At 36.0% G+C, this 14,254-nt stretch overlaps 1 pseudogene; it reads left to right on the forward strand.

Annotated features, from left to right (window-relative positions):
* The first annotated feature begins 1,726 nt into the window (after window positions 1-1,726).
* Window positions 1,727-3,711, forward strand: LOC130965942 (protein NRT1/ PTR FAMILY 1.2-like; annotated as a pseudogene).
* Window positions 3,712-14,254: the final 10,543 nt, after the last annotated feature.

A 14,254-nucleotide genomic window follows, 5' to 3' on the forward strand; every position in this document is an offset into this window, starting at 1 on the left:
ACTACTGCCTCTCAAGCTTCAACCGATTTTCCAATGGTTTGCATTCTTATTTCTCTCTTTGCTTTCTTTTATTACAATCTCTTATGTAATACTTTATTATATTTTCTTTCCCCAAGCAAGCTACATGCCTCTTCTGACTGATGCAGAGACCCAGCAAGAGTCTGGTCCTGTTTCGACATCAGCTATAATGACTTCAACTATTTTTTCTACCCAAAATCCAGCTGACGTTGAGCAAGATGAGTCTCCCAATGATGTTCCTGTTTTAGAAGCTAAAGACTTGAACTTTGATGACTTTGACTTTGACCTCGCCAACACTCTCTCATAGGGAGGGATAAAGGGAAAGGATCAAGGAAAAAGGGGAAGGGATCTTGGGGAAAGGGGAGAGAATCAGGGGGTTATTTCAAAATTTGAATTTGAAAAGCAAGGCATTGGGTGCAGCGAACCCGGCGCTAAACGCGGGTGATGTGGCGTTTAGCGCCCAACCACCCGAACACCAAACTTGCTTTGTTGTATTACTGGCGCTAAACGCCAGTGATCCGGCACTAAATTCCAACTCACTTTTTTTGGAGTATCATGGCGCTAAACACTTGGGTGGCAGCGACAAATTCTTTTTGCGTTGTGCACCTGACACTAAACATCCAGAAGTAGTACTAAATGTCAAGGTGGCAATAGCCAATTTCTATCGCACTCCTAACGCTAAATGTCGAATAGCGACGTTAGACGTCAGAAGTCTAGTAAAATTCATTTTTTTGCACCAACACTTTTTATTTAATTAATTATCTAATTTGAAACCTTTTGTAACATTCTTAATCAAGTAAAAAATAAAAATTTCAATTTGTATAGAAATACTCCAATACTCTTAATAACAACTCTCATCCGTTTGCCAACAAAAATCATTGGCTTCATAATACCCTGTAATTCATCACCAAATAGAATGGCAAAAGTAAGTAAATGGCACGAGTATCTCGATCCTTGGACAAAAAACGAGAAAAGCACATCTAAACCCTTAGGATGTTTTACGTGAGAGAAATATGTGCTTCTTTCCTGGTGGTGTTTGATTTTATTTAGTAGATGTAATAGGAGAAATGTTGGATGATAATTAGAATTTATTATTTTTTATTATTGATTATTTATTAATTTTTAAAAAATATAGACTAAAAATATATTATTAAACTATAATGTTAAAAAAATAAAAAAAATATTCAAAATTTATTTTATTAATTATTTACAATATTTATTAATTATGTAAATAATTAATAAATACTAAATAAGATAAATTTTGACTAATTTTTGGTTAATTTGTTTTTGTTATTAAATATTTTTCTATTGTTAAATTATTAAACTAAAAAAATTAAATTAATAATTAAAAATAATGACAAAAATAATAAACTCTAATAGTCTTCCGTCATTTTTCATGTAACTATTGCGCCTTAACCCACTAGTGTCTTCTTTCAGCCGACTAAATTATAGGTGTTCATTCATTCATTCCAGTCAATATATATTGCCTCTCATCTATGAGCCTTCCCAAGGCGGCAAAAAAAATTCAGGAAAAATGCTACATAGTTTACAATATTGTTGTCCAATATATTTCATCAAGAATTAAGATTATAACTAAGGCCAACATAGATTCTAGCGTGCGACACAAGAGCTACTTCTTGTCCATATATATGTAAAGCTATTGTACTGTAGCAATTAAACATCAGTAACGTTGTGTGAATAACTTTTAAGGGTGTCTAGCACAAGTAGCTTTAGCATGGAGATTTCAATTGATCAAGAGAAATCCACCCAACAAGTTACAAGCAAAAAGGGTGGCGTTAGAACCATGCCTTTTATCATAGGTGATATCATACACCTGTTTCTACTTATGCACACACACATCAGTAGTAAATATGCGATTTCCAACTTTTTCTCTTCTTTTTCTTTCAGCAAATGAGATCTTCGAAAAGGTTGCAAGTGTAGGTCTGCATATAAATATGATATTGTACTTACTGTATGAGTATCATTTTGATCCTGCAACCGGAGCTATCATTATATTCCTGTGGAATGCCATGTCCAATTTCATGCCTATCTTTGGCGCTTTTCTTTCTGATTCTCTCCTTGGAAGATTTCGTGTTATTGCAGGAGGAACTCTCATGGAGCTTCTTGTAAGATAACTAACCCCATCATTCATTAATCTCTAATTTCTATACTTCAAAACTGACTAATTATTAATTCATCTGATCAATTTAGGGCCTAGTTGTGTTGTGGCTTACTGCAATCATACGGCGTGCAAGGCCTCCGGAGTGTCACGCGCAAGCATGTCCAACTCCGACGCCACCTCAACTGCTGCTTCTTATCTCTTCCCTTGCTTTAACAGCTTTAGGAGCTGGTGGCATTAGGCCATGCTCCATAGCCTTTGGTGCTGATCAAATCAACCACCCTGAGAACCCTCAAAATGAGAGGAATATGAAGAGCTTCTTCAATTGGTACTATGTTTCGGTTGGAATATCAGTGATGGTGGCAGTGATATTCATTGTGTACATTCAAGCCAAATATGGATGGATTGTAGGTTTTGGGATTCCTGTAGGGCTAATGATAGTTTCAGCAACAGTGTTCTTCTTGGGTTCTCTCTTGTATGTCAAAGTGAAACCAAATAAGAGTTTATTCACAGGATTTGCACAAGTGATTGCCGCAGCTTGGAAAAACAGACACTTGGCCTTGCCTCCTAACAATTCTGAAACCAGTTGGTATTTCAAAAATGGATCAAATCTCGTTGAACCAACAAATAAAGCAAGGTAACTGATTTCTAGTTCCATAGATGTATGTTATCACCCTTTACATTAATACAATAGAACCTATGAATGTAGGTACCTGAACAAGGCTTGCATGATCAAGAACAGAGAGAGAGAGCTGGACTCTGATGGAATTCCAGTTGATCCATGGAATCTATGCACAGTGAGACAAGTGGAAGAGTTGAAAGCAATTATCAAAGTGCTTCCCATGTGGTCCACCGGAATCATCGTTGCCACCATCACCTCCCAGCACAGTTTCTCCGTGGTCCAAGCAGGCAGCATGGACCGCCACCTCTTTGGATTAGAGCTTCCACCAACTAGCTTCAGTGTCTTCTTGATCCTCTCTTTAACCATATGGGTTGCCATCTACGACCGCCTCCTAATTCCCTTGCTGAAATCAAGAGCACTGACATTGAAGCATAGAATGGGAGCAGGGTTAGTACTCTCATGTTTGGCCATGGTAGTTGCAGCATTGGTAGAGAGGAAGAGAAGGAACGAAGCCATAAAATAAGGGTTCATAGACAACCCAAAAGGTGTGGTTCACATGTCTGCAATGTGGCTTGTTCCGCAATATTGCTTAACTGGTTTAGCTGAGGCTCTTAATGCGATTGGACAGATAGAATTCTATTACTCTCAGTTCCCTAAAACAATGTCAAGCATTGCTGTTGCACTCTTCTACCTTGGATTAGGGATGGGGAACCTTGTAGCCAGCATCATTGTTAAGGTTGTGAATGTTGGAACAAGGAGATCAAATGGAGTGAGTTGGTTATCGACCAATCTTAACAGAGGACACTATGATTATTACTATGCGCTGCTCTCTATTCTAAGTTTTATTAATGTCTTGTACTTTCTTTTATGTAGTTCGATTTATGGGAATACTCAAGATATTAATAATTGGGATGATGAACAAGAGGCTGATCATGACATACACAAAATTTGAGGATTCAAATTGAACTACTTAAACTCGTAATACTTTTTCAACAATCATTGTAATGTTGCTGAAATTTTTCTACCCCCTCTAAAGACCTGGCACGGTAGAATGCTTTCAGTCGGTTATAACAATTTTTCAATGAAAAGATATTAGTCGTTTTTTGTTTTTCTTATTTCTGTTTTTGGAGTAAATAATTGAAAGGAAAATGTTTGGTAACAAAAAAATGTTAGCCATAAATAGATAAAATTTTTTATAATTTATTTTATTTATATAACTTAATAACATTTTAATTTTTTATCTTACTCTCCTATCAATTCATGTATCATATTTTTATCAATCTCACTTATTAATGATATTAATTATAATATTATTTTTTTAACTATTAGGCATTTTTGTAATCACTACTTAATATTCCCTTTTATAATTTCAATATTATATTTAAGAATATAATAAAAACTAATAACAATAAAAAAACGGTAATAATAATACACATTAAATAATTTTAATTGTAATTGCTTTTTATTTCCTTTAATTTATTTATTATCATTGTAGGAGTTGCAAACATGGAAGTTTTGTTTATTAGGTTTTTCATTGTTAGAATTATCATGAAGGCCATTTATTCCCTCAGGCCAAAAATCACAACTCTAATTCAATTACAAGCACAATTAGGATAGGCCAAAAAAATTTATAAAAAGTCGCCGTTATCATTGCAAATAATATGGCATTTGAATTAGATCTTAATACGGTACCTATGTCGGAAGGAGTTTAAGAATAATTTGAATAACAGACGGACTCACCTGACGAGGTTGTTGCCAATCAACCAATTTCCAAGAATATGAAAAATCACACTAGCTTTGATGAGGTACGATAATAAACTGATTTTTTTTATGTAATTTTTATATGCAGTCATACTTATACTTTACTAACTAAGTTCATACACATAACATTTATAAGTTCATATACATACAACTAATATCTAAAAATTAAATTCATGTTTATTAGATATTACATCCATACACGTATCATTTTTTAGTTATTGCATAAGTAACTAACAAGTTAACATAGATGTTTTTAAATTTTATCCTAATTGTATTTGAAAAAATGTCAAAATATTAAATTAATTTATCTAATTGATAAATTTACTCATAACATTTATAAATTCATACACATAACATCCACAATTTTATATTAATAACATCCAGAATTTTGTACTCATAATATTCATAATTTTTTTCCGCAAACAGAGCTCAACACACTAAAGTGGAGCAACCAGAACCAGACAACAAACCATACAGACAACTAAAGGAATTAGCACAACCATAGATGAAAAAATTTCCATGTCATCTTCGGTATGGCCATTAACAACATAAGGAATTCACACCTCTCCACTCATTACAGCTAAGCTAAGTCATGTTGATAATTTCTTCTACCCCTTTGCTCTTATTCTGAAGTATCCTCCTATTCCTTTCCAACCAAATATTTCAAATGATCGCACAAAAGCACATCAATCACTGCTTTCGATCCTCTTTTCTACGCGGCTCTTCTGTCCAGCTAAGAAAATGTTCCTTCATCGAATTTGGAACAGACCACTGGCGGTCAAACCTAGCTATCCACGCACTTCACACTTGCCAAGCAAAATCATAGCCAAGAAACAAGTGATGGACCTATTCACCTTCTTTATTACATAAGACACAACTAATATTCATAATTTCATACATATAATGTCTATAATTAATAAATTTTATAATTAATATTACCAAATTTTAAAATATGCGTCTTATTGTATTCTTTAAATTATCTTGTATGTGCACTAATGGCACGTATTTGTATGGCAAATACGGTGATGTGTTGCTTATTGTAGTGGCACAAGGCGGCAATAGCAATATCCTTCCTACTGCTTTTGCAATTGTGGAGTCTGAGAGTATAGAGTCATGGTCATTTTTTCTGACTAATTTGAGACGACATGTCACCCCATAGGAAGGCCTGTTGATTATTTTTGATAAATCTCAGGTGATCAAGGCTGCACTGAGGGACGATGATAGCATCCTCCCAGGGTGTTCCATGCTTATTGTGTTAGACACATGGCCAGAAACTTTATGTCTCATTTCAATTCTGCCGAGGGCAAGTGATACCTCATAAACACTACTTATAGTCCAAGCAAGGCTGGGTACGATGGTACATAGATGCCTTGAGAGGTTTGTCGCGAGAGATGGCGGACTAGGCTGGTAGGTTTAACAAAGAAATTTGGCTACAATACTGCGACAGTGATCACCGATTTGGTCACATGACAACAAATCTCTCGAAGTGCATCAATGCAATGCTAAAGGGTACATGGTACCTACCAATTTTTTCCATCGTGCAATGCACTTACAAGAGACTGCAAAAGTTATTCGTCATGAAGGACAGGCAGGCACAGGCACAACTAGCGGCTGGAAATCATTTTTCTTAACTGCTGATGGATGCCGTTGAGAAGAACAGAGATGGCATCCCGAAGATGTGTGTTACTCATTGTGACAGATGGGCTTCAGTATTTGTCGTTGAGGAGTTAGAGCCGTTCGAGGGTTGGTCGCAAGGTTTATTCCGTGTTCGGCTCACGGCGAGAATGTGTGAATGTGGCCTTTTTTCAATCTCTCCACTTCACATGCCATCATGCACTTGCCACTTGTGCCGCCTGGTGCACAAAATTGACTCCACACGTTTCGCACAGATAGACCGGCAAGTATACCGGGTCGTCTAAGTAATACCTCAGGTGAGTGAGGGTCGATCCCACAGAGATTGTTGATTTGAATAAGCAGTGGTTATCTTGCAGATCTTAGTTAGGCGGATAGAAAATATAGTTTGTCACGGAAAATGCATAAAATAGATAAATAAATAAAACGTTATTAGATAGGTGTGAAATCAATGGTATGAGATCGGTTGAGGCTTTGGATATACTTTGTCTTTCCGGATTAACTTTTCTTACTGTCTACTTCAATAACTTTCTGATTCCTTCAATGGCAGCCGTAAGTGATTAACTCATGTCCTCTCATCAAGTTAACCTTCTCTACTACAGCAATCCACCATGTTGAAGTGACTCATGTCCTCTCATCAAGCCACCTCTAGGTTTCTCACTGTAGCAGAAGATGAAGCTTTAAGCAATCCACTCCCCTTCATAATCCTACTCAAGGTGCCATAGACAAGGCAGAGCTTCCGGATCAGAAAGTGCTGCTTCTCTGACTCTAGCCTTAACACCACAAAAACCTCACTTACCCACGGTCAACAAAATTTCATGTCACGTGTCCAAAGTTGCACAGGTACTCTATTGGAATCCACAATACAATCTCTAGCTTTGGTTTAACGCTATCCAGGTCAGGACTCGCACGGAAGCCAGGTAGAACAAGGGTGATTGTCACAGGTCACCCTCAATTCATAAGATGAAGAACGAGGTTGCATAAGAGAATAGAATCAGACATATTGAAATAGAATAGTAATATTATTATTCCATGAAACTCAACAGAGCTCCTAACCTTAACCTTAGGAGGTTAGTGACTCATACTATACAGAAAATAGTAATGAAAAATGTGGAGTGTCCAAGAGCTCATAACAAGGGTGAACTCTTGTCTATATATACTAATCTAATGACTAAGAATTATAGAAATATGATAGACTAGTCTTAGGGGTGCAAAAATCCACTTTTCGGACCCAATCTATGAGTATTTGGGCTGAGCTTTGAGTGTCTTCATGAGCTAGGACTCCTTAGGGGAATTGAACACTGGCTAGGGACTCCCTTTTGCATGTTGGATGCCAGCTGCTCCCCTGTGGGCGTTGGACGCCAAGAATAGGGCTGGATTTTGGGATTTCATTTTCGAAGTAAATTATGAACTATTATATATTTCTAAAAATCCCTGGATATTATCTTTCTACAGCCATTGAGAGCGCGCTATTTGGTCTTTTGTAGCTCCAGAAAAGCTCCTTCGAGTGCATGGAGGTCAAATCCTGACAGCATCTGCAGTGCTTTTTCTGAGTCAGACTTTTGCTCAAACTCCTCAATTTCAGCCAGAAAATACCTGAACTCACCATAAAACACACAAACTCAAAGTAGAATACAAAAATGTGAATTTAACACTAAAACCTATGAAAACATAATAAAACTTAAACAAAAAATAATGAAAACTATATGAAAATGATGCCAAAAAGCGTATAAAATATCCGCTCATCACTGCCGCAAGCATCAAGTGGGCTCTATATTTTCATCCGGTGTATATGCAGGAAGTTGTGTTCAAGGTATACGAGATGGAGTTTCCATCAATATCAGACGAGGCATTTTGGCTAAAGTGGTATGGGACTGAGCTTCGTCCTAACCCACTCATATGTAGGAGGGCTACTGGAAAACCTATGTCCACTAGGTTACGGAATGACATGGATGAGGGCGAGCACCAAGAGAAGAGGTATGGTTTATGCAGGCAAATCGGGCATACTAGGAGAGGTTGTCCTAACCAACCCACGGACGAAGCTTAGATGGCTATTTCCATTTACTGTGCTGGCAATTACAGAGTTGTTTAGTGTTATTTTTGTTGTATTAAATACTATGAATGTCATGTTCTAATTTGTGTGAATCGTTTATGTAACAGTTGAAGATTGTGTTCTCTGTTAACTATTTTACGGTGTGTTTTATCGTTATGTTCTATGTTTAGATCATGTATTCTAGACTGTAGTATTGAAACATCACTGATACAAAATATTCATACACAATATCGGTGAAGTTGCAGACATCATGAAACGTTCAGTACATAAAATACTATGTAACACAAGGTTAATAACATGATAAACGACATAATAAATAATATAACATCATTAGTGCTGGTGGTCCTGGTAGTGCAACTGATGCCCGGTGCCACATCATGGAGGCTGTGCTTGGCGTTGAGGTTTGCTGAGCCATGGGTCTGCATGAGGTTGTGCCTGTGCAGAGGGATCCTGTAGCTACGGTGGAGGCGGTGGTGGAAGTGCAACATAGTAATCCCCCTGAGTAAGGAACGGGGGCATACTGATGCATCTAAGATTGAGGCGGTGGAGGATACAGCGGTGTGAACTGTGGGCGGGATGATGTGGGCAAGAGTTGGAGTCGCATACTGGATACCCGATCGCACCCCTGCTCTGTATGACGTGCTAGGGTCCAGTGATGTGTATGAAATCCAAGCTGAGGTGCACGCAGGAGCAAAGGAGTAATGAACCTATCTGTTGCTTTGCTCCCTGGCAGTGCGAAACTACTCCGCCAAGCGATTCATGGAGGACTGGTCGGTGGTATGAATCAGGAATGCATCCTTGAACCCTATCTCCTCCACCATCCTCGACAATGTTGAAGCAGACGAAGGGGATAACAAACATCCATGTCCCCCACTCTGCCTCATCGATAAACCATGATGGACACATAGCCTATAGTGTAGGGTCGTCGTACGGCATCCACACAAACTACAACGATAGTTGTGAAATAATCATCAGTGATACAAGCTAAATTAAAGGATAAATAATTCATGGAACTACAAGAGAATTAAATCTTAGTGCTAACCTCATTCATCAGTAACTAATCTAGTGACATATGCCATCGGAAGACCCTCTACTCGTGCTGGTCCCTGCTCTGCTCTGTCAACCCTATCAACTTGTCAACAATTGTAAGAATAACACGAATTCAATTCACAAAACATCATAATGAGTTACAATTTTGGAACACAAGCAAACCATAAAGGATGGTTACCTTGTTGCCATAGGATACATGAAAACTTGTTGGTTAGATGGACACCACTACGAAAATCTCTAGTATATCCAAGACATCAACAGCGGAGTACAGCCGACTATGTCTTTCGTGCCTGGGTGTGCTGCAGAGCACAGCGAATGGTAGGTCCATGCAAGCACTGCCAAACCCCAATACAGACCACGACACATTTGAAAGTTGGCAAGTAGTGGCAGCCATCGGAGATAGACCAGGTTGTTCGACTTATCCGTCATCAGATAATCCCCAATCAATAACATGATGTAACACCTCGTATACTATCGGAGTGTCTCTGGATCAATGGTGCCAAGCATATGTCGGACTCAGTCCCGAAGTCATGTCACCTTCAACGAAAAAGACTCCTTCCTCTGTAACCGTACTGCTGAATCACTGGAGGTCTGGCACCAAGTAGTTGCTTTACCAACTCCCATGTCTCGATGCCATACCATTTGCAGAAATCACGGAAGAACCCTCCCACTGGCTCTCCATGCGTGCGTAGCCCGAGATGGTACACAACGTCCTACAAGGTGATAGTGCACTCAACCCGTGGCAGGTAGAACATATGGGTCTTCGGATACCAGCGTTCCATGAATGTCATGATCAAGGAGTTGTCAAAGACGAAATCCCTAAAAGGCACCGTGTTGCCGAAGCCAACCTCCCTCAAATACGGGACGATGGCGTCCAGTGGTGGAAGCGTGTGGCCTACTCGCCGAGGAAGAAGTGGGCGCGACCTCTGACAACAAATAAATTATCACAATTAAAAAAATATTATATGCGTGCATTGAGATAACAAACTGAGTTAACTATATATACATTTATTTAACAGAAATTTACAAACACGTACTAACTGAATTTATTTAAATAAAACCTTTTACGTTAATAATTATTAAGTTAATTAATAAACATTTCCTCAATATGTTAATTAAAATAAAAATATTTACTAAAGTAATTAATAATCTAATTAACAAACTTTTACTTAATAATTCAATTTAGATAAATACAAAATAACATAATTGTTCACTTAAAAAATAACTTTTACTTGGATAGTTATTAGTTAATAACTAAATTAATAAATTAAGAAACACGTAATTAATAAATTAACTTCAAGAGTTTCAAACATTTATCTCAACATTTAATATATAAATTAATAATTATGTACTTAAAAACTTAATCACAAAGAAATTAGAACCACATTCCTAAAATCATACCCTATTAATGACTTGTTGCTAATGATACATTTAGCCACCTGAACCATAAATTGTATTTTAATTTTTGGCAAGTATCCTAACCATGGCTATACATATATGCGATAACATAAACGTAAAGATAATAAAACTAACCGTAAAGTTGACTGCCCTAGTGACGTGCCATGGGCGTTCAGTCGATTGATGTCCGGATCACGTGTATCTGCGCAGAAAGTGTAAAGTGGTGGAAAGATTAGAAATAAGGCCCAGAACCTCGCTCTCAACGACATGTATATATAGGCCTCACCTATACTTATCTCGTTTACAGTGTAAAGGAGATAAGTTTACATGTATCTTGTTTACACTGTAAACGAGATATACACATGTCACTCACACTATGTTATCTCGTTTATACTGTAAACGAGATAAGACATGCTACATATTTTTGTAATTATTTTTAATATTATTTATTTTAATAAATAAAATATTTTTTAATTTATTTAAATAAAATATTCGGTAGTCTTTCCGTCACTTTTTTTATTGATGGTGTCAAAATTTACTAATGTGACACGTTAAGTGACACCACAACACATACTTAGAAGTTTTAATTGACTATTAAGATAATAAATTTATCAAATTAGATCAAATCAAAACCTAATTGAGAGAAGAACTTGAGGTATTAAAATTTTTCGGAATTGATTTGATCTAATTTCATAAATTAATCATGTTAATATTCAATTCGAACTACTAGATATGTGTTGTGATGTTACTTAATGTACCACATTAATAAATTCTGACACCGTTAGTAATAGAAGTAACAAAAAGACTAATATGACTAATTTAAAATTTTTAAAAAATAAATTTAATTAAAAAAAATTTTAAAAACTAATTTAAAAAATAAATAATTTTTTAGAAATAATTTAACTATTTACTCAATGCTTTTATTAATAAATTACCCACTAAATGCTCAAATATCATATGCGAATATTTAAAGAAAAATAATGTTTCTTGCGGACGTTTTCAATTAGATTCTTCTTCAATCACCACCTATTAATGGAAACAAACATTTTTCTAATATTTTGAGATAATTATTTGTTGATTTATCTTATTAAATCAATACTATTTATTTAATGTAGGAGTATTAAAAATATTTTGGCGTTGATACTTTCTATACACAACATTCAAGCCAAGACTTTTTTTTGTGATCAAAGAAAAAGAAATTTCAAACAGGGATGTTCTGTTTTACGAGATTCAATATGAATAAACTTTTATAAATCAGTTTTTCACGTTGAATTCACTCAACAGTTCTCATTACAAAAAACACTTCTTCTAGCTAAAAAATTAATATTATTATTCCCTTCTCTTAGGATAAGGTTTGTTTGCACTTTTCGATTTCTAATTTTCTACTCATAAGCTCTTTAATTTTGGCACGCAGATCATCATTATTTTACAAATCCACCAAATACAGCTGCAAAATATGCATCTTCGGAGTCAGTCCCACAAATTACTCTCTTCGTGCCACTTTTTCAAGAAACATTAAATTTCTCTATACTAGCAAAAGTCCCGTGTATCGCACGAATCTATTTTTTCAGTCCTTTTAGATTGTCATTTTTTATATTAATAAAGATATTTTTGTTGTTTAATTTTTTATTTAAAGATAAAAAATTTATTTATTTTATCATTATTCAAAATACATAAATATCATTTCTTAATCCATCATAATTATCAAACTTATTTTTCAAGATGAAAAAAAAAAATACAGAAAAAAAAAACAAAGCTTTTTTCCAACTTGAACTATCCTTCAAATCTCTTAACCACTACACTTTAATTTGAATCCTAACTTAGTTTAAAGAAAGTACTGTAGAGGATGTTACTTTTTGCTTTCGGATGTTTCTTTTTGTTTTACCTAAGGTAAAGCCAAAATATAATCTACTTTTAATATACCATTTGTAAAATAAAGAGTAGTATTCCAAAAATACTTCCTAATATGCCTCTAAAATTTTTTCAACCTATCAAATTCAATAAATCATGTGACTTATTCTACTACTAAAAATATCTATCCAACTAACAAAGACATAAAATTGAAGAAGTATAGAGTTGTAAAATAACAATAAAAAAAGAGGTAAACTCAAACAACAATTGCAAAAAATCAAAAATGCATTTGTGCGTAGGAAATGAAAATTTCTAATAGCTTCATACCACTCTAGTCTAGCTCTATATTAAAATTTAAAAAACATGAATTCTCAAAGGGCGTTTACAGTCGACAGATACTCTCTTCCTCTTTTTTTCTCTTTCTTAATTTCCAACCATAATTAAATCATGAATCCCAGTGGATAATATATGGTAGGAAATGACAAACACCCGATCCGTGTATGATCTATCTCTAAGATGTATATCCCAATTTTCATCGTGGTGAATAGGATGATCTAACCAATTAGTTCTATTCATCATATTAAGACATACGTGCCTGACAAACACCCGCGTCTACTTGGGTTCGTATGAATACTCAGAAGGAAACGCACGAACCAACAACTATGTTTATACATCTCTCAGATGGTTAATCCATGACTTTGTTGGAGACTTTCTGAGACACCAGTTCAGCCGATTTCTGGGGAGATTAGGGTCTCAGTGGTATAGGCTAGAATCCAAAGAAGCAGCATTCTCTGATCCGAAAGATTCGACATTGTCTATGGCATTTTGAGTAGGATCGCCAGGAGAACGACTTGCTAAGTGCTTCACCCTTCATCAGATTGGATGACCACGGCCAATGGCGTTCAATCTGTAGCAGAGGAGATCAATGACCAACAGCAATGGCTTTGATCACTTATAGCCTGCCATAGAAGAAGATCATTCACAAGCAAAGAAGACAGTAGTACTGGAGTTAATTCAGAAAGACAAAGAAACTCCAACTCTCAACTCTATTTCTATTATTTAATCCAATTGGTTTTATCCCTTTCAACATTTATGACATTTAATCATTCAACATACAATCAACAACCTTCTGATTCCATCTGACTAAGACCTGCAAGACAATCATAGCTTGCTTCAAGCCACAATCCTCGTGGGATCGACCCTGACTCGCTCAGGTATTAGTTGGACAACCCAGTGCACTTGCTGGTATTGCTGATGTACGAAAAGTGTGGGGGATTGCGTACGCATGCACCAAACAGCATCATTAAAACAGTCTTCATGTTTCTAAAACCTGACAGGGTTTAGAAGGTTCCCATATTATATTTTCAATTCAAGTTGCTCCATGACCGAAATCGAACATATGGATCAGACTTTTGATTCTGTTAAAGACCTTTTACCTATTCCCAATAAAAACTGGTGTCTTAAAGTCAGGATTTTAAAGATGTGGAAGGTTCCCTCATATGAAAAGAGTTACTCCCATCCGTCAATGGAGTTAGTTGTCCTCGACAAAGAGGTCAGTTTTTAGATTTTTTATTTCTTTTATGTTGTTGCCTTTAGCTCTTAGTCGCTCTATTGATATCATCCTTACCTTTATATTTTTTCAATCATTGTCAGGGATCTCAAATCTATTGTTTCATACGATCCTTTTATTACCGTCTATTTGAACCGATCCTTGAGGAGGGCAAAGTGTATGTTCTGGCTAATTTCACAA

The sequence above is a fragment of the Arachis stenosperma genome, chromosome 3 (assembly GCF_014773155.1).
Source record: "Arachis stenosperma cultivar V10309 chromosome 3, arast.V10309.gnm1.PFL2, whole genome shotgun sequence".
Taxonomy (NCBI): Eukaryota; Viridiplantae; Streptophyta; class Magnoliopsida; order Fabales; family Fabaceae; genus Arachis; species Arachis stenosperma.